The sequence below is a fragment of the Microtus oregoni genome, unplaced genomic scaffold (assembly GCF_018167655.1).
Source record: "Microtus oregoni isolate MIOR12 unplaced genomic scaffold, Mior012 000053F_ref0000044, whole genome shotgun sequence".
In the NCBI taxonomy this organism is placed as follows: domain Eukaryota; kingdom Metazoa; phylum Chordata; class Mammalia; order Rodentia; family Cricetidae; genus Microtus; species Microtus oregoni.
In genome coordinates this window covers 10,052,527-10,076,851 of record NW_024543829.1, presented here as the reverse complement: position 1 = coordinate 10,076,851, position 24,325 = coordinate 10,052,527, and the positions used below count along the sequence as shown (strand labels likewise).

Sequence of the window (24,325 nt, the reverse complement as noted above, 5' to 3'; positions counted from 1 at the left end):
TATGTCCCGCATGTCTGCCCGCACCCCAGTGACTGTGCCTGAGTGGCACCTCCACACCAAGTGACTTAAAACAAACATTCGTGGAATGCATGGGTTCTGGAAGTTGGTTGGGACAGTGTAGAGAACGGCTTGTTTCTGTTCCACAGTGACTAGGGTTTTAGTGGGAAATCTAGGACCCTGGGGTGGGATCTTCAGAACCCTATTCACATTTCTAATGGTGAGGGCTGGCTGCTGGCTGACAGCTTCTGTTCCCTACAGCATCATCTTTCCAAGGGGGCCATGGCGGTGTCCCTCACTTTATGACGACTGGATCCCTAAGGTGAGCATTGTGAGCCAGGAAGGGAAATGAGATGGAGGCCGCATGAGCTCCAGATGGAAGCTGAGACCTTTTCCTCAGTCCTTAGCATCGGTCATGTCCACTGTTCTCCTCTGGTGCCACAGCAGTAAGCCTGGGTCTAGATCCAGGGGGAGGGAAAAGAGCTGTCCCATCTCGGGGGCTGGGTACCAGGCACATTGCTGGGAGGGCACAGGGAAAGGGATAGATATCCCCGTCTTTGAAAACTATAATCTGTAATCTACACCATCAAAGGGTGGTGGCCCCAGTGACAATGACAGCAGCAGGCTGAGCTCTGTGCCATCTGCATCTACCAGGACCCCCACTTGTGTTAACGGGTGCTAATGATCATCCAATAGCAGCTGGTTGCAGTTTGTAGGGGCTGATGTTCAGAGCCAGGACCACTTGGTTTGTGTGACTGAATAGCAGCCACAAAAGGGAAGGGGCACAGGTGTTCCTCTTTAAAATTTTAAATTGCCTTTATTTATTTAGTTGTGTGTGTGCGTGCGTGCGTGCGCATGTGCGTGCGTGCGTGTGTGTGTGTGTGTGTGTGTGTGTGTGTCGGTTCTCTCCTTTCTCCATGTGGGTTTGGGGATTGAATTCAGGTCATCAGACTTAGCAGCAAATGCCTGTATTTGCAGAACTGTCCCCACAGCCCACAAATGTCCCTCCTGTGGGGTCATTTAGTTCCTCCCACATGGTCAGATACATAGAGCAAGCCAGATGCAAGCCACAGTTCAGTTATCACATGATCACTGTGTATGGGGCTTGGAGGAGTCATTAATTCTTCTTTGCAAAGTTCCCTCATGAAAACAATAAACCTATGCTAAAAGATAATTTTGCTCAAATGATATGAGTAAGTTTTGCTCAAGTTTTTACTGGTCCATATTAATTACGTGCAATAATGGGTTTTACTATGACATTTCCAGACATGTGTATTACGAATTTAGATCATATTTATCTCTCATCACCGTCTCACCGCCTCCCACTCCTGCTGATCCCTTCCTCTTCCCAACTCGTCCTCTTTCTAGTTTTATGTTTTTCTTTGTTTTCTTTGTGAACCAGTGAGTTTCGTGGGTGCTGCTTACAGAAGCACGGGCAAGAGGTTATGTACAGGGGCACCTGCACCTTTCAGCTGCACCCCGAAGAAACTCTTCTGCTCCCCAGCGGCCCTCCGGATGATTGTTTTGCTTTTGATTTCCCTTCCTTTTAACCCACAAGTAACTTACAACTTTCATCAACTGAGAAGATGGGAAGCCTGGGCTCTCACCTATCTTTTTTAAACCAGAGCCAAAAGTACTTACCCTGACCCTGAGATCAGAGTCAATTCACTGGCCCTGAAACCAGAGCCAAAGAAACACACTCTGCCCCTGACCAACGCAGCACAAAAAACCAAGCAATTCTTGGCAGGAAAACCAACCACTCCCTGAGCACAAAATCCAGCCAATCTTTGAGCTTGTCCAATCTGGGGATTCGAAAGTTCGCCAATTCCCACCCTGGAAAAATTCTGCCCCTAAGAAGCCTTATCTAAGCCCTGCACCTGTTCTGTCGGGAGCTGCCTTTTTCCACTCTGGCAGAGGCAGCCACCCTTCTAGATTCTTCTCTCCCAATAAGTCTCTTGAATGAGTTTTGGATGAGACTTTCTTTCTCTGGAATGGAGGAGATCAGAGAAGTAGCAACTTTTGCCAGAGCCTGAGCACCCAGAGCAGAATTGTAACACTTTTACTAGGGAAACCTTCCCCTAGCCAAGCAGAGTTGTTACATTGCGGAAACTTCTCCCTGGAGCAGGGCTGTAAGCTGCAGCACTTATGGTAACTTTGTGGTATTCCTTGGTCCCCAAATGCCAGGTTCCCTTTCCACCCAAACTGCCATGTTTACACCTTTGACACTGTTGGTTATGACACCCACCTAGGGTCATAACCTCTGATTCTAAGATACCAACCACTGTTGCCTTTGTAGATTCTTCTTAGGATTTTGTTTATTATTTGTGCGTGCGTTTGTGCACGTGTGTGTGTGTGTGTGTGTGTGTGTGTGTGTGAATGTATGCTAAGTGTATGTGGGTGCCTTCAGAGACCAAAGGTGTCAAGAGTCTCTGGAGCTAGCGTTACAAGTCATTGTCACCACCTAACATGGTTGCTGGGAACTGAACCCAGGTTCTCTAGACAAGCAACAGGTGCTCTTAGCCACTGAGCCACCTCTCCTGCCCATGAAGTGACTACTTAGGAACCCTGAGCCCAGAGACCTCATCAGAGAATCCTCTTGTAGTACGTGGGAATTTACAGAGACCTACAATGGTTGATGTTCAGGGAGCAGAGAATAAGAGACTTCAGCGCCCCCAGCCCTAACTGGGATGTCTGTAGCACACCTCTCCACCAAAGGCTCAGAACCTACCGAGAGAGGGGCAGAAGGAGGCTTGGAGGAGCCAGAGGCAGTGGGTGACTCTGAGAAAGCGCTGTCGTCTCATACAGAGTACTGTATAAATGACCTCACTGGAATTGGGACAACATGGTCAAGACCCAAGCAAGCGCAAGTCAGACAGAATCTCAGCTTAGAAGGGGGCAGAGTGGCATTAAGTCCCACCCCCTGGCTGAAGAGCATTGGCATTTATTGTTACTGGGAGAAAGCCAAGTTTGTTTGTTTTTAAGTTGTGAAACCTGGTATATCAAGAACAGCCCAGGGAGGGCCCCGTGCCTGGTAACCAGCTAACACAAACCAGACTCAGAGGACTCAAAGAAAGAGAACTAGGTAGAGGGTATGTGCCTTTGATCCTGGGTGGCAGAGGCAGGTCTGTGTGAGTCTGAGGCCAGCCTGCTCAACATAGCAAGTTCTAGACCCTGCCTCAAAAAAAAAAAAACAAAAAAAAAAAAACAAGAAACAGAGAGAGACACAGAGAGAGAGATACAGACACACATTCACACACACAGAAGGAGACAGAGACAGAGCGAGAACATGAAATCGAGTAGGAAGTTGGGGGAGGATTTAGGAGTCGAGAGAGGGAATGAATTACAATAAAATGTATGGAATTCTCAAAGAATTAATAAAAATATTATTTAACCAAAACCTAACCAAAATAAAGCCCACTGATACAAAGTGAGGCTGAATGGCTTCCTTCCGTTTCCTCTGACATCCCAGGCCCCCTGCAAAGTCCAAGGTGGAGGATCACAGTTCAAATGTTGGGATCCACAGCTGCCCTGTGGGAAGACGGACTTAGAGACACCATACCGCCGGATGAAAATACATTTCCTCCAGCCTTCCCTTCCTCGGCGTCTGAACATCTGCTGTAGAGCTCTGGGCTGCACCTGCGGGCTAATAAATAATGTATCCAAAAGATTCCGCAAACCCAGAAAGGTCACCGTCTCAATCTCATCTGTCTTTCCATAGACATTTTTGGTTCAAAGTAAAAAGGCAAATTTGGGGGCCAGGGAGCTGGTGGCTTGGACTGATGTATGCAAAAAATGGGCTCAGGGTAGAAATGGGGACCCATCACATAGAGCCCGCGTTTTATAGCCGCTGATTCGTCTTAATGGGTAAAATCTCACCAGATGGGACTCAAAGACAGGGAAAAGGACACAACCCGGAGTTCAGTAGCTCAGTATTTACAGAAGGATCTGTTCAGAGCTGACAGTGGCGTGGTCTTGAGGCGGTGTCTGCTGCCGTGTGCTGTGCTCCAAGCCTGGCCCTCTCTTATCTGCACAGCAGCCGTCAAAGGTGCTGCAAGAATCAGGTCTCTCTATCAACCTGCTCTCCATTGAATTCTCAGCATCAGCGCAAGCCATCCCTCCTGGAAACCCGGCAGCAGGAACTCATGCGGCATTCTCAGTCAACTGCAGGCATGAGGAAACCGTGACTCCATTCTCCAGGGAGGGAAGGCTAACAGCCCAGTCGGGGGGGGGGGGGGCTGCCAAAGAGGAAAAAATGGACAGCCCCTTCTGTCTGTCCTGCCCCTCCTGCTTTGTGGCTGTGGTATCCTGCCCTTCACTTTGTGGCTGTGGTGTCCTTCACGACTGCAGTATCATGTCCCTTCCCCCCTTTGTGGCTGTGGTATCCTGCCCCCCAGTTTGTGGTTGTGGTGTCCTGCTTTCCCAGGCTTCTGTCAGCTGAGTGCCTTCCCTTCTGCCTTGATCTGCTATGGGTTGGCCGATACATTAACACTCATGGATACTCCAGGCACTCTGTGGCTTCCTGTGTGGATATTCACACAGGAATCTTAATATATAAGAAAGGAGTGTGTGTGTGTATGCGTGTGTGTGTGTGCATGTATGTGTGTGTGTGCTACTCAAAAACAGATTTCCATATATGGAGATACTGTTTGGTTCTGATGTCTCTTGTATTGCAACATCTAATCCTTTAGACTTTTTAGTATGCAAAGACTAACCAGAGATGTCTTCCAAGCCAGTATTCTAGCCCTGGGCACGCCAGCCATTTTCTGGGCCCAGCTTCACTCCCTGATAGTACAAACTGTCTTCCTGAGAAAGGTGGCCTCACCCTCTCTGACTCTCTCATCATTTGAGAGAGGCTTGCTCAGGTTCCTGACACAGTCACAGGCTCACACACAGTCCACAGAGGTTTGTAGCACACTGTGGAAAGGCAGACCCTGCTTGTGAAGCAGAGAAGGCAAGTGAGACAAGAGGGCCATTTCAGGACAAGAAAGGAATAAACTCGTCCACAAATTACATAACACATGAAGTGCATGATACATCAGCAAGGACTATGTTAGGTCTCAAACTCTCGGGGAGAATAAAGAATACTCCCCTGGCCTGCGCTTCTGTTCAATACTAAAAATGAGTTAGGATGCAAATTCCAATTATCTCAGACCTGTAATAACACCCACACTTAGAGACAACGATAAAACAAGCAGAGAGCTCTTCTCTCCACGTATACCCCTATAGCTACAGCGCTGAGACAACGAAGTTCATTGTCTCGTGCTTGCTACCCTGAGCAGTTCTGTGGCTCCCCAGGTCCACGGTCCCTGTTACAGGAAAGTTATCTTGTCGGCCTTTTTTTACATGTGGAGAGAAGGGGTCCAGAGTCAACACTGTCTACTGAGATGAACCTGGGCTTGCTGCTGGATGGACACCCCCAGATTTCCACCCCAGCCTTTACAGAGAGCAGCTAGCACGTAGTGTGCTGTGTAATTGACTCCAATCAGTCCCAGTCTCTGCTGCTGCACAAGAAACAACCCCCAAAACAAACAACCCCAAAATAGAGGGCTTCATACGGTAGTGGCTTTCCCTTAACTCACTGTTCTGTGGATCAGGAATTGTGGGAGAACTTGCCTGGGTGGTTTTCCTCTCTCTCAGTATGGACTGGGAGAATTACCCATCTGTCAGTGGGTCTGGTCAAGTTGACCTTGTCCATCTGGTAGGGACAGCTAGGACACTGTGGTGGCTAGAGAGAGAAATGGCAACCATAGGCTCCCGTAATTAAACAGCTGGCTCCCAGATGGGGCATTGTTTGAGAAGAGTTACGGAGCCTTAAGGAAATGGAGCCATGGTGAAGGACATTTGTCATGGGTCTGCTGGCCGCCCTGACCCCCTTGCCATTACGGACTCTCTCCTCTGGGGCTGTAAGCCAACATAAACTCTTGCGTGAGTTGCTTTTGGTCATGGAGTTTTGCTACAACAACAGAAAGTAACAGTTGCACTCTACGCTTGACTTAGCCCTTTTCTTCAGGCCTTCCCTGTGGGAAGCAGAGGAAACTCTGGGTGAGTGTGTGGTGTTGACCTGAGCACAGCTATATCAAGGACCCCAAAGCCTCAGACCCACAGGGATTGGTATCCCGCCCCTGCCCCGGCGAGCCCTCCGTTTTCTCTGAGTGAGAATATTGTTAGTGTGTATAGAAATGAGCAGCTAGAGCTTCCTCCTCCTGGAGGACTACAGGCCCCCAAGACTGCCCCTCAGAGACCTAGTTGGCTAGCTAACCCCTCCCCCTGTGCCGTACATAATAGGATCTGGGTTGTTGCACGGTAATTGTTGCTGCTCCAGCAGAGAAAACATAGCCTACCGGGTCCCAGGTTCTCTGTACTGTGTCTGCCCCTTCTTTCCCGTCCCACCTTAGCCAGGTATATCCACAGAGACATGGTGCACACACCTTCCCTTCTAGGAAAGCGGCTGAACTTCTTACAAGAAGAGTCAAGCACCCTAGCATCAGTGGCCTTCAACTAACAAAAGAGTCTTAAGGCTTGGATCTGAGCCAAGCAGACACAGCCGACCTAACTGAAGCAGAGTAGCAAGTTCACATGACATCTGCCACCACCAGCCTCAAGTGAGGATGCCAACCGCCTAACTAGCGGCTGGATGGATGCTTCCAGAATGGACACTCAGAGTTTTAAGGAATTCCCATACACACGAGAGGAAAGAACTACATATTATCTGCTTTGGCTCCCAGATATCTCCCCACAAATGAATGGCCAGAGGTAGATTTCACGGGGCACGGTGCCTGTTATCATCTATCCGCCTGGGAAGACCGTCAACGAGGACACAGTTGTGAGGTGGTTGTGAGTCTGTTGTCTGGTAGTTTCCCTCTCCTGGGCTGTGCTCAAAAGTGGCCACAAAGATGTCTACCTCCCAATCCCAAATCGACTTTACAGATGTGTTTTGGTTAAAAATGCTGAAATAAAGAGCTGATCCCACGTCACCTGGGCAGGCCCTAGACTAGAGTGGGTAGCAGGGGAAGGGACTGTCGTGGGAGGAGGTAAGAGTGACTGGCAGAGAAGGCCACAACCAGAGAACGCGGGCAGCCCGGAAGTTAGCAGACATGGGGACAAACTGCCCAGTAGGGCCAGCGCTTTGCCTTTGGCCTCAAGGCTAGGAAGAGACGGTTGGCAGTCTGTTAGCAATCGCGGGCAGCACTGGGTGATGCCACACATGGAGTTTCTCTTGAGTGTTCTCCCTCTGTCTTCTATGCTTTAAAATTTCCTTGGCTGAGTAGAGGGGACCTTGGGGACCTGGCCTTGGGGACCAGGACAAATGATGAGAGGAGGCACTAGAGAGTGCTCCCCCAGGGGCTGGGGAGATGGCTCAGTGGTGAGGAGCACATCCTGCTCCCACAGAGGACCCATGTCTGGGTCCCCAAACCAGCATGGCCCACAACCATCTGTGACTCAGGTCTAGGTGTCTAATGCCCTCTTCTGGCCTCTGAAGGCTCCTTCACTCACCCCTTCACAGACACACAAGCATACCCACATACAAATAAATCTCAAACCATCGAGGGATCTTCTACTGACATGAGTCTGTCCTTGATCTAGGTCGTCAGATCAGCCTCTGGGCATCTTTGAGTCTGCAGCGGATGAATGTGTCCAGCCACCTGCTCCTGGTCATCATTCCAGAACCAGGGCGAATCCAGCTTGCTTGAGAGAGTAATGAGGAGATGCTTAGGGTGGCTCAGCTGCATCTGTCATTGCTCCGGCTGGCACTGGTGGTGAGCTGACCCAAAGGAGATGACAGAATACCGGAATTTACAAGTCTGGGCCTGGAGTCCTTCAGGCTCTGAAACCACAGCTGCGCTCTTCCTGTCTCAAGGACCAGCACTGCCCTTCCCTTTTAAGACCTTTAAAGAGTAAGTCGGGTGTTTGGGCACAAGAGGGAGGCCAGGGTTGGTAGCTGTCCCAAGGCCAAGGCTTCCCCTGGATTTGATGCTAACAGGAGTTTTCCTTCTCTGAGTGATGCTGGAACAGCCCCTTCGACAGGCCGTGGGAATGACTCCAAATAGGGAGCAAGCGAGATGATTCAGCAATCACAGCCTGCCAGGGAACAAGGCATTTCTAGCTGCTGACTGAGCTCTGCTACCCAGTTTACTGGCAGCGGCAGCAGCAGTAGCAAGGCCTGGATGTCTTTGCTCTGAGATCATCAACAAGGAGCAGAGTGTCCTTCACTACCCAGTCAGTGGCCTCACCCCAGGCCTGCACAAGCTGTGGACCCCTCAGAAGCCAGCCTGGGGGCCAGTTATCCCAGCAGGAGAGCGACATAAGCTCTCCCAGACAGTCCCAATCACACCCAGATGGTCTGATTCAGGCTGGGGTCACTTAGCTAGGTCTTGATGTAACACATCACTTTCCCCAAAATACTTGTCCACCTACCCCTTAGAAGCTTGCTTATTAGCCGGGTGGTGACAGCACATGCCTTTAATCCTAGCACTTGGGAGGCAGAGGCAGGTGGATCTCTGAGTTCAAGGCCAGCCTGGTCTATAGAAAGAGTTGCAGGACAGCCAGGGCCACACACAGAAACCCTGTCTCAAAAAATCAAGCAAACAAAAAAGCCTGCTTATTTTTAACTGGGTATCTGAGGACAGCAAGCAGTCCAGAATGTTTTTGTTGTCTGGTGGCATCATTATTGAAGAATTCTGAATGTGTGTGCGTGCCTTAATTGCTTTGCCCACCACCATCCCAGTACTTAGAATCACCTGGGCCAGAGCAAGTCCTGAGCAGTTGCGGAGGGAATGGCTACGTAGCTAGACAGTGTGTACATTTTGCGACCCATTCACGGGCTTGTGGTGAATGAATGTTTTAAAGATTTCAGAGACAAGGACGGTGTATCAAAGGAGACTAACTCCAGGCTTTGGGAGAAAAGTTGTCAGGGGTCAGAAGAGTCCCTAAAAGTACTTCCAGATTGCCTTGCAAAGTGCGGTCCACGGCGCCATCTGCTGGAAGAAGATAAACTAGACTTATTTTTAAAATCCCTCAAGGACTGGGTCCAAGGATTGGTTGCTTTCCAGAGGCTGGTCAGAGGCGCGCAGGACACATCCGGCTGCTTGAAGTACACCATCAGGTATGTCAAGACGCGAGTCTCTGTGTGTATCTGCAGGGCTGACGCAAAACACAATGGTTAAGATTTCGCCTGATTCACAAACCTAAAATCAAAACCTGCTGTGGGGTAGATCAGAGCGGAGAAGATTCTTTGGGACCGAGTCAGGGAACTCAGCCCTAAGAATCTTCAAATAATTCTAATGCGCATGAGTCCCGTGGGAGACGCTGCTCTGTCTTCCAATATCTGTTGCTTTGGGGCCAGAACGACGTGACGACATCAAGGATTGACTTGTGGTCTTTGATCAGCTTCCTGGATCCAATGACAGGGGACCCAGCTGTTGGAAGGGCTATTCCAAGCACTAAGTTCCCAAATGCTTAGCTCTGCTCACTGAGCATGAGATGGGCCTGGTATTTCTCTTCTGCAGCCTCATCCTTAGAAAGACATGTCGGTGCCGCCTCTCACCCTTTGTGCGCCTTTTCTTTGCCCCCTTTACACGCATGTACATGAATACCTGTACACAGCCACATGATGTAACATATTGACACCCTCATTTGCCCCCTGCAAGGTTACTGTAATGGAAAAGACTAATGGAAGTCATCTCAGGACAGCTGAGGTCAATTAACTTCAATTACCCCGAGGAGCGTGGGCTCCTCAGACACCAGGGTTCTGCTCTACAGTGTCCTAGGCAGAGGACACAAGCCAGCCTGTCACAAATGTGCCGTCCAGTGAGGTGCAAGTCCCTAAGGCCTGTGGAGGGTGTTATACCAGGTGTCCACCAGGAGCTCTCCAAAGTTTGGAAGGAACAGATAAGAAAGTCAGCTTCGGGGGCTGGAGAGATGGCTCAGTGGTTAAGAGCATTGCCTGCTCTTCCAAAGGTCCTGAGTTCAATTCCCGGCACCCACATGGTGGCTCACAACCATCTGTAATGAGGTCTGGTGCCCTCTTCTGGCCTGCAGACATACACACAGACAGAATACTGTATACATAATAAATAAATAAATAAATATTTAAAAAAAAAAAAAAGACAGGGTTTCTTTAAAAAAAAAAAAAAGAAAGTCAGCTTCTAGTATGGCTGGAGGGAAAAGTGCGCACGGGGTGGGCCGGGTGGGGGAAGGATTTCCCAGGAGGGAGTTTTCTTGTTCTAGACTAAGTCCCAGGGAAAGGCTGTCGGGGCCCCTCTTGATGAGATTTTTAAGGTATGGCAGACCTGAGATTTTGGGGGTCCAAGGCTTGTAGGAGTCAGGGGTCATGAGTATAATAAGTAAACCACACAGTTTTCTGAGTGCTTAATAAGTGCCTAGGTCAGGGCAGTGAGTGGGGATAGCTGGGGTGGCCTTGAACACCAAGCTGAGTCTCTCAGCTGCATTCGGTGAGCACAGGCTGTTGGTCCTGAGAGGGTAGCGTGACCCTATGTGTCCTGAGCCTGCATTTTATACTCTCGGTTTCTAGGGTCCCTTCTGAGTTCTGGCAAATCTGAGAACAGGCAGAGCGAAATCGCTGGTTATCCCTGAAGTTGGTTATCTCTGTCGTGTGAAAAATTCCAGAAGTTCAAACATTTCTCCAGGTGCGCCGAAGCAATAAAAGGATTTCTGGGGCCGGGAAGATGGCTCAGCACTGAGGACTTGAGACTGAATCCTCAGAATCCACGTAGAGCTGGCTCTGTCCCTCCACAGCAAGGTGGGGGGCAGGGCCCAGAGCCTTCCTGGAAGCTTGCCAGTCAGCTAGGGCAGAGCAGCCAGCAACAGAAAACCAAAAAGATACTCTGTCCCAAAACTAGATGGAAGGCAGAGACCAATGCTGGAGGTCACCTTCTGACATCCGCACATGTGCGGTGGTTCATACATGCTGCCCACCGAACAATTTTTTAAAAGCCATGGATTTTCACTTTATTTTGTGTGAGAGTTATAGTCTTATACAGACAGTGTATTTAACTAAATACCAGCTTTTTTCCAACGTTTTGAGGATGGACGATGATTGCCCCTTGGTGATCTATGCGTGGCATTATTTGTCCACACCACTCACGTGGCACAGACTGACAAAAAGCTTATTCCTGGGAGTAGAAAGAATGCCTCATGGGGAGCTGCGACTGTAGGAGGACATGAGTATATTAAAATCATATCTGCACGATCAGGCCTGAGAACTGAGAAGGAATTGTAAGCACCAGGTTTAGGAAAGGGTGTAACAAAAGTGTCAAATAGTGAATTGTAATAATTTCTGGTTTGGCAGTGCTATTGGGGGTTGGTAATTGGGTTGACGAAGTCTGGAAATGTGGTAGCCCAAGTTATTGGAACACCACTTGCTGTGTGTAAAAACTGGTTGCTAATTCACGTACTGAACAAAACTTTTGGTGTGCACGAGTCCACTGTGGCATTTTGTCCAGCAGGTGGCGATATTGTGCTGCAGGGAGGCGGCAAAGGGTCGTCATTTCTGTGCTCAGAAGGAAATGGAAAGACTCTGGTTGGAAGCTGGTGGATTCTGCCTTGTAGCGGGAGTGAGGCCGCAAGATGTTTCATGCTGCTACCTTGTCATGGTTAGAGGCCAGCTGGCTTTCCCCAGGAGCTCAGCAAGGAGTGGCTCAGCTCTGGGATCTGCCTGAGAGCTGTGTGGGCCCTCCTTGCCACAGGAGAGCAGACACTCACTGGAGTCCCCCACTGCAAAGCCAGGTGACTGGATAGTGGCATACCTTGGACTTTTTCATATGACCCCCGCCTGCCACTTGGACTACTAGGAACCCAGTCAAACAGTAATGCAGAAGCTAAAAGTGTTGCGACTGAGACATAGGCATCAGCTGGCGGAATGCATGAAACCAGCGTGGGGAGCAGCGGTTACGAGCACACACACACACACACACACACACACACACACACACACACGGTGCACAAACACACATGCAGGCAAACATCCATACACATAAAACGTAAATTAAAAAATAAATAATAAACTAGTGCACGGATACATGCCTGTAATTTTAGTGTTCAGAGAAGGTGGAGGTGGAGGCAGAAGGTCCCAGAATTATCTCAACTGAAGGTCTCTAATTATATCTGGAAAACAAACAACAACAACAGAAACATTCATTTGTTTGTTTGTTTTGGTTTTTCGAGACAAGGTTTCTCTGTAGTTTTGGAGCCTGTCCTGGAGCTTGCTCTGTATATTAGGCTGGCCTCGAACTCACAGAGATCCGTCTGCCTCTGCCTCCTGGTGCTAGGATTAAAGACGTACACCACCACTGCCCAGCAACAGAAACATTCTTATCAAATAAGTTCACATACACAGATTCTAGGACATATCCTTTTGGGGCCCACTTACCGCTTACTATGCAGTCCATGTTTTGATGGCCACTGAGGTGGAGGTGGCCATGGATGCTGGCTCTGAAATTTCTGGTTTTGAGTAATTGTCCCAGCCATTTGTGGTGCCCACCCACCCCCTCTTTCTCTCCCTTCTCCCACTGACCACTGCAAACTGAGTGCTGACTGGGAACATCTCTCTCCTCTCCAGATCTCCATTGAAAGGCTGTCTGCTGCCTGCCCGCCTTCCACATAGCTTCCCCTTGACCAGGAAGACCCCCAACCCCTTCTCCCTGTTGGGAACTGTGGACCCAGACCCTGAATTTCCTGTGCCAGAGTAAACAACTTGTTATGCTTGCAGCTGCTCTGAGTAAAACAGCTTGTTTTTCCTATGCTTGCAGCTGCTCTGAGCACTACCCTGATGGCAGGGAAATGGTTTTGGTGGGCCTGCAGCTGAAAGATCCCGAGAGCTGGGGCGTGGCCAGAGCACTATATAAGCTGCCCCTGAACACAATAAAAGGGGCATTCTTGTTTCAAGGATGACTTATGTCCCGGTGTCTCTGTCTATATTTGTATGTGTTTAAATCTCTAGTACCTTTCCCGGCTCACATACCATCCCATAGTGTAGGCTATACATCTCCCTGCATGTCTGGGTCCCTGTTCTGAGAATCCTGTCTCTTTCTCACACCAGGAATAGCTGGTGGAGCCCCACTTAGGTCTGGGATTTGAAGCTGCTCCAGCCATTTCAGCACAACCAGAATCCTTAGCAACCAACACATCCTCCACACACAGCCTCAGAATCAAGGCACACATCAACACTGGCGTTCCTTGCATTTTCTTTTTCTTTCCTTTAGGTTTTTTGAGGCAGGGTTTTGTTGACAGAGGTTTTCTATCCTTCCCAGTCCCACCCTCTCTGCCTCTCCCTTCTCCCACTGACCATTATGTTCAGTCATAATAACATACAGTATCCAGACTCTGTGTATTTTCCATCTTTATGTGACTTTATTTTAAATTCTATTTCTTTTACTCTTATTTTTTTAAATATTTATTTATTTATTATGTATACAATATTCTGTGTGTATGCCTGCAGGCCAGAAGAAGGCACCAGACCCCATTATAGATGGTTGTGAGCCACCATGTGGTTGCTGGGAATTGAACTCAGTACCTTTGGAAGAGCAGGCAATGCTCTTAACCTCTGAGCCATCTCTCCAGCCCCCTTTTACTCTTATTTTTAATTTTTGGTTTTTTGAGATAAAGTTTCTCTGTGTGTCTTTGGCTGTTCTGGAACTCACTCTGTAGACCAGGCTGCCCTCGAACTCACAGAGAACCACCTGCCTCTGCCTCCCAAGTGCTGGGATTAAAGGTGCTTGCCACCACACCCAACTACTCTCTCTCTTTTTTTTTTAAAGGACTTTATCCTTTTTCTTTTCTCTCCCAAGCCTATATGTATGTTTAAACACACTGTAAATGGTTTAAAAGTTTTCTTCATCTGAATCTATCTTTACTATATATCTTTTTACTGTATACTGTATATCTTTTTCTGACCACATGAGTCTTTAATTGGCTAAGCGAATTAATACGGCTAGGATTAAAGCCGTGGCTTTGACAACTGGATCCACCCCATTCCTTAGCTTTCTGAGAGTCTTGCTTCATGGCAGAGGTACTGGCAGGAGCCATGTTTATTGCTACAGCTCTATGGAGTTCCAAGGTCCCTGCTACCACCAAAAAGCATTCTGTCAGCTATTCATAAACACCATTTAAATGTTTGGTGGTGAAGCCTCTTAAAAGAGCTGCAAGTTTTTTGCAGCTAAAACTGAGTCAGGAAGCTTCTCTTAAATGAGACACGCTTGCCTCTAGCAAACAGAGCCCACCTGAGAAAAATGTTGCTACCAAGAAGCCATGTTTAACTCTGTTCTTTTGAGTCCAGAATTACTTTCCAAGCTCTCTCAGGTTTTATGTGGATGTAGTTGTCCACGTTGGAGGTTTCTGTCCTGCCTGGTCCCTCAGCTGTTCAGTCCCAAAGAAACACACATAGGTCTACTTTAATTATAAACTGGTTGGCCTATTAGCTCAGGCTTCTTATTAACTCTTACATCTTAACCCATAATTCTTGTCTGTGTTAGCCATGTGGCTTGGTACCTTTTATTAGTGATTCATTCTCATCTTGCTTCTTCTGCATCTGGGTGATGACTGTAGACTGAGCCTTTCCTCTTCCCAGAATTTTCCTGTTCTGGTCACCCCACCTATACTTCCTGCCTGGCTACTGGCCAATCAGCACTTTATTAAACAAGTACAAGTGACAAATCTTTACAGAATACAAGACCATTGACCCACAGCAGGGTTTCTCTGTGTAGCCCTGGCTGTTCTGGAACTATCTGTAGACCAGGCTGGCCTCAAACTCAGAGACATCCGTCTGCCTCTGCCTCCCCAGTGCTGGGATTGCAAGTGTGTGCCACCAGCACCCAGTGCTGGGATTGCAAGTGTGTGCCACCAGTACCCAGTGATCTTGTGCATTTTCTAACATTATACTTTAACTGGACTTCTGCAAGTTGACTCAAGGTTCCTAGAGATTCGCAGCAGTTTAGAAACTGTATCTTTCCTCCCTACCCTCATCTTGGAGTTGCACAGAAATGTTGAAATTGTAAGAAAAATAATATTTTCTCAGTTTGCCTATGTTTCTCTTAAAAATGAATTAATTGTTCACGAAGCCCTGCAAAAAGCACTCTGGTTTCTATGGAAATTGAAAACTGCCTCTGTCTGTGCTGTTTCCTATTGACTGCGTGTCAGGATCTAGAGTCACCTAGGAGACACACTCTACAAGTCCATGAGGGGCTTTCTAGACTAGGTTAACTGAGGCATCTATCCACCTACCCTCTGACTGAATCAGGGGGAAAGTGAGCTGACCTCAGCTTTCATCTCTCTCTGCTTCCCTGCTGTGGATGCAATGTGACCAGCTCCCTCAAGTTCCTACTGCCCAGACTTTCTGCATGATGGACTGCACCCTGGAAACAAGTGTTAATCTCAGGTCTTAGCGTGGGTGTCCAACAACAAAGGAGCGAATGAGGTAGTTACATAAAATGGTACATTTTCAACTGAAAAGATTAATTCAACACTGTCATTTTCAGCAAGATTAAGAACTGGGATGTCATGTGACATCAAAGAAATCAGGTATGGGAACTCGATTACTAGATCGTTCCGTCTCCTGTACGGAAGTTTCTGAGGAAGTCAGCCTTCATGTTGAACAATGATTACTGTAGTTTGGTAAGAGTATGGTGGTGGGGGTTAGAGAAAAGGAGATCGCACATGATTACAGCACGCTACATACGTGTACACTAACCCCATTATCATGCACCGTAACAAACGTTAATCCAATAGGAAAAAGTTCTGTAGGAAAGAGAGCTTTCCTGCGTTGTAGGGATGTCTCCTTGTGATGCAGGAGCACTTCTAAGAGCACCACACCCTGGGAAAACCTCTTTGTTTAGACAGAGGAGCAGAAAGGATGATTCTGTCCAGAGCCCATAGAAGCCCCAGTTCCAAACTTGTGCGTACTTCTCCGACACTTCGCTAAATTCCATTTCTCAGAATGCTCCTTAGCAGAAAAACGACTTCAGAGCTTGGCTTTTCTGCTGTAAACTTTGCTGTCTTTTAGCTGGTTACTATGACGGGCTTTAAAGAATTTTGATGCCATAACATCCACCCAGATCTGCTAGTTACGCCTTAGACGTGGAAATTTGGCTATATGCAAATGGGCGTGTCTGCTGAGGCCAGATGCAAAGCAGCCCTTCAAGTCTTTCAGAGCACAGGCAGCCTCTGAACCAGCTGCTGGCTGGAGGAGAATTCACCCGGCCTGCACAGGGGAAATGCTGGGCTACTTCTCTTCCAAACCGTGAGCTTCTCTGTTCATTGGCCTTTCCAATGTGCAGCTGACTTCAAGTTTGTACTGCTCCAAACCCACATTCCTGGCGTGTCTTTGGAGTTCTGAAGAGTTTTTATAATTTTCACTTTGGTGTAACCGGGGAGACCAAAGCCTGCCACCAGGGGACTGCTTTTAGCTGACCATACCCAGAAGTAGGAAGTCCATCGAGCAATGAGGAGCCAGGCCCTTTCCTGCTGGGTCAGTGTTGACTTGTGGTTTCCTATCTTGGCACTCAAGGTCTTTGCTGCCCTGGCTGCATCACAGCCCGCACTTCTATTCCCTTCTATACGTGGTCGCCCACCAGCAGGCTGTCTGCACACTGTCCTCCGGTCTGTCTGCACACTGTCCACAGTCTGTCTGCACACTGTCCACAGTCTGTCTGCACACTGTCCTCCAGTCTGTCTGCACACTGTCCTCCGGTCTGTCTGCACACTGTCCACAGTCTGTCTGCACACTGTCCACCGGTCTGTCTGCACACTGTCCTCCGGTCTGTCTGCACACTGTCCTCCGGTCTGTCTGCACACTGTCCACAGTCTGTCTGCACACTGTCCTCCGGTCTGTCTGCACACTGTCCACCGGTCTGTCTGCACACTGTCCACCGGTCTGTCTGCACACTGTCCACCGGTCTGTCTGCACACTGTCCACCGGTCTGTCTGCACACTGTCCACCGGTCTGTCTGCACACTGTCCACAGTCTGTCTGCACACTGTCCTCCAGTCTGTCTGCACACTGTCCACCGGTCTGTCTGCACACTGTCCTCCAGTCTGTCTGCACACTGTCCTCCGGTCTGTCTGCACACTGTCCACAGTCTGTCTGCACACTGTCCACCGGTCTGTCTGCACACTGTCCACCGGTCTGTCTGCACACTGTCCACCGGTCTGTCTGCACACTGTCCACCGGTCTGTCTGCACACTGTCCACAGTCTGTCTGCACACTGTCCACCGGTCTGTCTGCACACTGTCCACCGGTCTGTCTGCACACTGTCCACCGGTCTGTCTGCACACTGTCCACAGTCTGTCTGCACACTGTCCTCCAGTCTGTCTGCACACTGTCCACCGGTCTGTCTGCACACTGTCCACAGTCTGTCTGCACACTGTCCTCCGGTCTGTCTGCACACTGTCCACCGGTCTGTCTGCACACTGTCCACAGTCTGTCTGCACACTGTCCTCCAGTCTGTCTGCACACTGTCCTCCAGTCTGTCTGCACACTGTCCACAGTCTGTCTGCACACTGTCCTCCAGTCTGTCTGCACACTGTCCTCCAGTCTGTCTGCACACTGTCCTCCAGTCTGTCTGCACACTGTCCTCCAGTCTGTCTGCACACTGTCCTCCGGTCTGTCTGCACACTGTCCACCGGTCTGTCTGCACACTGTCTGCACACTGTCCTGTGTGTCACAATAAACTGGGGAAAAGTAGCATTACATTCTCTCTGGTGACATTGCTCAGCTCTTTCTGCATTGTCTTTCCTACTTCTTCCCCGCTACCCCAAACAGGGTTTCTCTGTGTAGCCCTGCCTGTGCTGGAACTCTCTCAGTAGAGCAGGCTGACCTTGAATGCAGATCCACCTGCCTCTGCCTCCTGAGTGCGGGATTAAAGGTGTGCTCGGCCACCCAGCACCGTTCCCACTTCTGAGCACGGTTTGACAGCTCATTTCTGACAAGCCAAGGTGAGAAGTATTTTCCTGGGGACGGGCCCCAGTTTATCTAACTATTCATCTACTAAAGGGCTTCCTTTTCGCTTCCCAGTTTGGATGAGTTTGAGTACACTGCTGTTACAAACTTTCGAGTGCAGGACTCTTGCAACGGATGTGTTTTTAACACTTTAATCCCAGCACTCTGGAGGCAGAGGCAGGTGGATCTCTGTGAGTTCCAGGCCAGTGTGGTCCATAGAGTGAGTTCCAGGGCGGCCAGGGCTACACAGAGAAAACCTGTCTCACAAAAACAAACAAACAAAAACAAAAAACAAATCAAAACAAAAAAAAACCCAACTAACCAACAACAACAAAAAGAAAAGAAAAGAAAAAGAAAAAAGAAAACATAAGCAAACAAACAAAAGAAAGAAAGAAAGAAAAAAGAAAGAAAGAAAGAAAGAGATAATTCTGGGCCTGAAGGACAGTTCAGTGATTCCCCAGGACCTGAGTTTGGTCAGGCAGCTCACAACCTCCTGTAATTCTAGTGCTAAGGGGACAAATAAAAAGTGTGATTACATTTGGCCATAATTTTTCTTTCTCTTTCTTTCCTTCCTTTCCTTATTTCTTTTTCTTCCTTCTTTTGTTTATTTTTATAGGGTATCTTGTAGCACAGACTGGCCTTGAACTTGCTAAGTAAGGTAGGACTTTAAACTTCTGACCCGCCAGCCTCCAGCTCCCCAGTTCTGGGAGGACAGCTGTCGTCACTCCCGACTTATCTGGCTGTGGTCTGAAGATAATGCTCTTTGCTCAGTCGTCTCCTGTTCCTTTGCTGTGTGCTAGGAGGTCTCTGTATTCGCTTTTACCACTTTAGTTGAATTTAGACAGAAAGAGTCAAGGTGGTCGTCCTGAGTCTGGATTCTGACACCATCTCTCCTGCATTTAACCTGCACGCCACGCTGTGATCGTGGCTGTGGCTGTCAGGGCTGGGTCCTGCCCCAAGACCAGATCCCGGAGCCAGCCCCTGTCTGAACATCTCTTCCCACCTCCACGACCTGGTGATAGCACCGGCAATGTTGTTGGCACCAAGGAAACCAGCAGATGCAGAGCATTGCTTTTGGAAATGCCTTTTGTTAAATACTTGCCTGAGCACCATAGCCTGAAGCCCTGCGTGCTGAGACCAGGGTCCAGTGGGAAACGCCCAGGGACGCATCCTGGGGAGGCCTGACATCCCTCAGTCTTGATTGACCTGGTCATGCTGTAAGAAAACAACCCACAGAGAGCCCTGCTCTACTGAGCACAGACGCGGTGTGGCTGAGCATATCAGCTAAGGGTAGACAGGATCCACAGCATTCCTTATGTTCTCTGCGGGACTGAGAGAAACCAGAAGCACGTGCTCGTTTGTGTGCCCACCTGCTCCGTGGCCATCCTCCAGTGAGACTAGTCCCTAAAACCATCTGATCTCAAGGTGTTAAGACACACATCTGTAATCTGCAGGAGGCTGCAATGGGAGAATTGCGAATTCTAGGCCAACCTAGAACCACGGACTAGAGAGCTAGCTCAGTTAGTAAAACACAGCTTTGCAGGCTTGAGGACTTGAGTTCAGATCTCCCAAACGGATGTAAAATGCTGGGTGCCACAACACCTGTATGCGGTCCAGCAGTGACGTGATGGGAGTCAGAGACAGGTGTCTCTGGAAGCTCAGACCCACTTTGCCTGCTTGGCAAACTTCTGGGGCTGAGAGACTTTTGTTTTTGTCTAAAATAAAGGGTGGAAAGTGTCTGAAAAATGATACCCAAATTTGTCCTCTGATGTTCACGTGGGCACCACACACTAACCCACGAGTGTGTTTACACCCACACCAACAAGCTATTAATCATATGATCTATTTTGATCTGTGATTATTTCCACTTCTTTTGCATCTTAACGTCAAAGAAAAAAAGGAAATTAGGTAAAAAAATTTCACTAGTAAAAGAGTCATAACCAGAATTAATAGAGGAAGGCAGTCGTGGAACCCCGTGGTTAGTGGGTCTTTCTTGCTGTGAAGATGGATCTATAGCTTCCCACTTGGTTCTGTGTCTGTTTGGACTTCCCAGCAGGATGTATACGTGGAGACTGTTGGGAATAACCTGAGTGATTTCCTTCCGGGTGAGTTTGGATGGAGGTAAGCAGTAAAGAAGTCTGGGACTCGGTGTTGGAGAGTCCGTCTGTCTGTCTGTACTGTCCTCACCATTGCTCCTCTGAAGTGTGACTGCTTCTTTCCAGCCTACACCGTCTAACCTGAGACACACAGAAATGTGTCCTCCTTAGTGTTTTCCTCAGCCGTCATGCCGTGGCTTTCTGCTTCCTAACACTCCTACTCAGTCTCCAGACTTGTTACACTGTCGTCTTGACACCAAGACAGATGTCTCTGGTCACATTGATTTTATTCAGATTTAATCTGTGAATATTTTAAAAGCCATGTAAGATTTTTCACTTCGGAAATGTAGGCGGCCGTTTTATTTGCATGTGGACATCCGTGTGGAACAGAGTCTGGGGTGATCGCTGTAGGAACCTTGAGAATAGCATTTAATTCAAGGTCTCCTGGCGCCTAGGAGAAGTAGTCGAGGGAGGCTTGCCTTTGAGGCAACAGCCATCTTCCCAGACGACAAACAGCACTGGTCTCCGGGGAGGGCCATTCCTAATCCCGGACTTATTAAATGATAAGTATCTCGCCATAAAAAGGTTGAGGCTGAAATTGTCAACGCTGAAATGTTGGAGAATTTGGATGTTCTCGCAGTACCACTAATTTGTCTCCTCTCAGCCATCTGAGTGTTCTCAGAGGGACAACATGGCTCCCTCTGAGAGACATTGAGTAAACTCATCTTCATTAAGTTACAAGGTTCCTTCTTTTCCTGGCTGGACAGAGAAGACTTTGTTGAGTCTATGGAACAAGAACAAAAAGGTTCTTTGTGGTCCCGGTGGGAGGAATCTGGGCCTGGGAAGTATGACGAGGAGAGAGATTCTCTTGTAAAAGCCAGGGCCAGCTACCTCTGCTCTTCGTGAGAAGGCTTTGTGGCTTGAATCTAGACTTAACATGTCCCTCAAGAGTTGTGTCTTGAGGTTTAGTGGCAGCTTTAAAGGATGGAACCCTTTTCTTGAAGGGTCTTCTGATGGAGGAAGGTCATTGGCTAATAAAGGCACTGCCCTGGCCCATTTTATTGGTTAGAAGATAGGTGGGAGGAGAAAACAGAACAGGATACTGGGAGGAAGAGGAAGTGAGCTCAGAGTCGCGACAGCTCTGCTCTCAGGAGCAGACGCCTGAGAGAGACACCATGCCCCGCTCCCGGAATGAAGCTCCGACCCAGGATGGACATAGGCTAGAATCTCCCCGGTAAGCGCACCTTGGGGTGCTACATACAGATGATTAGAAATGGGCTAAATTAATATGTGAGAATTAGCCTAGAAGAGAATGGGCCAAGCAGTGATTAAAAGAATACAGTGTCCGTGCAATTATTTTGGGGCAGCGCCGCCGCCCTTATTACTTCTTATGGCGCCCACGTGGACAACTGCTTCCACATAAAGCCTGAGACAGCTTGGGAAGTAATTCTAGAACAAAATGTCAGCATTGTGCCTGATTTCTTGGTAGCAACAATTTCTCGGTTCTACTCTGCTTACTAGAGGCAAGCAAGCGCCTCATCTAAGAGAGGCTTCCTGACTCAGCTTTAGCTGCAAAGCCTGAAGCTCATTAAGAGGTCCTGCCACGAAACACTTAAACGGTGTTGACGAAAAGCTGAACGCATGCTTTTCGGTTTTCAGCCGTAGCAGGAAAAAAGCTGCGCTGTTTAAAAATGCCGGCTTTCTGGGCCATCCTGCCAGGGCAAACTCTGACTGTTTGAGGCAGGAGGGCCTGCTACCGAGAGGAATTGAGTGTTGTCTGTTGTAGCTCACTTGCTGGCAGGGACCTTGAAATGCCATACAGTTGTTGCAGTAAACATGGCTACAGCCAGTACCTCAGCCATGAGGCTGGAAAGCTAAGGAATGGACTGGATCTAGCTGGCAAAGCCACGCCTTTAATCCTACTGACATCGCTTGGTAAATTAAAGATTCATGTGGTCATAAAAAGAAAGATATACAGTAAAGAGAGATTCAAAGACAGAGAAAATTTCTGAATGGTTTAAAGTGTGTTAAAAATATATACAGACTAAAAGTTGAAGTTCTTAAAGTAAAAAACATAAAAAAAGGAAGAGAGTTGTTGTGTGTGATAGCACACGCCTTTAATCCCAGTGCCTAGAAGGCAGAGACAAACAGATCTCTGTGAGTTCAAGGTGTAGTAGTGTACACCTTTAATCCCAAATGCCTGGGAGGCAGAGACAGGCGGATCTTTGAGAGTTCAAAGACAGCCTGGTCTACAGAGTTACTTCAGGTCAAAGATACAGAGAACCTGTCTCAAAAAGCAAAGAGTTAAAAGTAAAAAGAAACAAAATAGAGGTTAAAACAAAGCTGCACAAAGATGGAAAATAAACAGAGAATTTTGATACTGTATGCTATTATGCTCTCTTTGAATTGTTTGAATGCTGAGGAAGGAGCAACAGCTGCTAAAAGATATTTATTTATAAATGCTGCTGAACTAATCCGACATAGATATTTTGATGCCTTGACTTTGAAATTTGGATCTAAGGACATGATACTTTGGAAAGGAGTTTCTTATTTTGTTTTCACAGAGGATGAGACGCTGTTCTTTTCTTCTATTCCGATTTGGTATGATGGACCACGCCCTCCTGAAGGGTTGGTGTGAACACCTTCAGAAAATTGCTTTGCTCAACTGCCAACTGAGATGAAACTAGCACACAGGTTATACCATGAAAGACCTAATTAACGACGCCCCCATTCAGCAGGAAGCAGTTTGGAGAGAAATAACTGCGCCCATATTCCCTAAAAATGTTTATAAATGTTCTTTTACATTTAAAGGGGGATATGATATAGATATGAATAATTTGCATTAGTATAGATTTTGCTTTATTGATAGAGATTTAAGGTCAATTTTGTTATATGTATAAGTGTTTCTGATTTTGATTAAGGTATTGTGATTGTGTAGTTCATTTAAATATGTACTATATAATTAAGAAATATAGGTTGTTAATGGATAATCATCGATAATAGTAAAGCTTGTAGTCATGTTAGTTAGATTTTCTAGATATATAGAGATATATTTTAGATAGACATTCTTCATGTCTTTCAAAGATTACAGAATAGGACATTTAATGTTTTAATAACTGAGGACTTTTCATGACAATGAGACACTCTGCTCCTGGCAGCACCAATCTACTTCAAGAGGAAGATGGGCATCGAAGAGGCTCGTTATGGAGTTTGATAGCCATTTAGGCAAGAAACTGCTCTTGCCTGGACTATTGCATAAACTGGACACAGAGAACCTGCACAGAGAGGACTACTGAACTTGCCTAAGGTGAGATGATCTTTCGGGGTTCCTGATTCATGAAAGAGTCTGCAAGACATTCTGCAGGACACAAGAGATAGTGACTGAACTGACTTTGAATTTTCCTGCTTTATGGAAATGTCTGCTGGATACCATGGGCCTGAAGGCTGAAGATGGATGCCCCAACGGTACAAAAGAACTTTGGGTGACTGTCCAGGCAGCGAGATGTCTTTGTCATTTCTAGAGTTTGAAGTTTCTTAGCTCTTGTTTACTTAGGTAATATTATATCTTTCTGGAGTCTTTGATGGAGTTAAGAATAGTTAGTTATAGTTTTCCTTAGTTATGATAAAGATTATTGTAACTTTTACTTGGTAACTGTTTTGTTATATGTAATTTTGCTATGTTAAAAGCCTTTTTTTCGTTTAAACCGAAAAAGGGGAAATGATGGAGGAAGGTCATTGGCTAATAAAGGCACTGCCCTGGCCCATTTTATTGGTTAGAAGATAGGTGGGAGGAGAAAACAGAACAGGATACTGGGAGGAAGAGGAAGTGAGCTCAGAGTCGCGACAGCTCTGCTCTCAGGAGCAGACGCCTGAGAGAGACACCATGCCCCGCTCCCGGAATGAAGCTCCGACCCAGGATGGACATAGGCTAGAATCTCCCCGGTAAGCGCACCTTGGGGTGCTACATACAGATGATTAGAAATGGGCTAAATTAATATGTGAGAATTAGCCTAGAAGAGAATGGGCCAAGCAGTGATTAAAAGAATACAGTGTCCGTGTAATTATTTCGGGGCATAAGCTAGCCGAGCAGGCGGCCGGGGTGCTGGGAACGCAGCCCCGCCGCCCCTATTACTTCAGTCTTCAGGTCACTAGAAGTACCTTTTCAGAAGGGGTTACTGTAGTTCTCAGGAACCCTGGGGAGGTTTACTGGAAATGAGCTGTTTAGAGCAACCCGGCTCCTCCTCAGCCCTTTCTAGTCCTGTCCCGCTGTGTAATCTGTCTTG

At 47.7% G+C, this 24,325-nt stretch overlaps 1 long non-coding RNA gene across 1 annotated transcript in view; it reads left to right on the top strand.

Moving 5' to 3' along the window:
- Positions 1-8,967: 8,967 nt before the first annotated feature.
- Positions 8,968-24,325, top strand: part of LOC121437592 — a 73,224-nt gene continuing 57,866 nt past the window's right edge. Inside the window, exon 1 of the long non-coding RNA XR_005972985.1 lies at positions 8,968-9,100. This is a non-coding gene — a long non-coding RNA (uncharacterized LOC121437592). The remainder of the gene's footprint in view (positions 9,101-24,325) is intronic.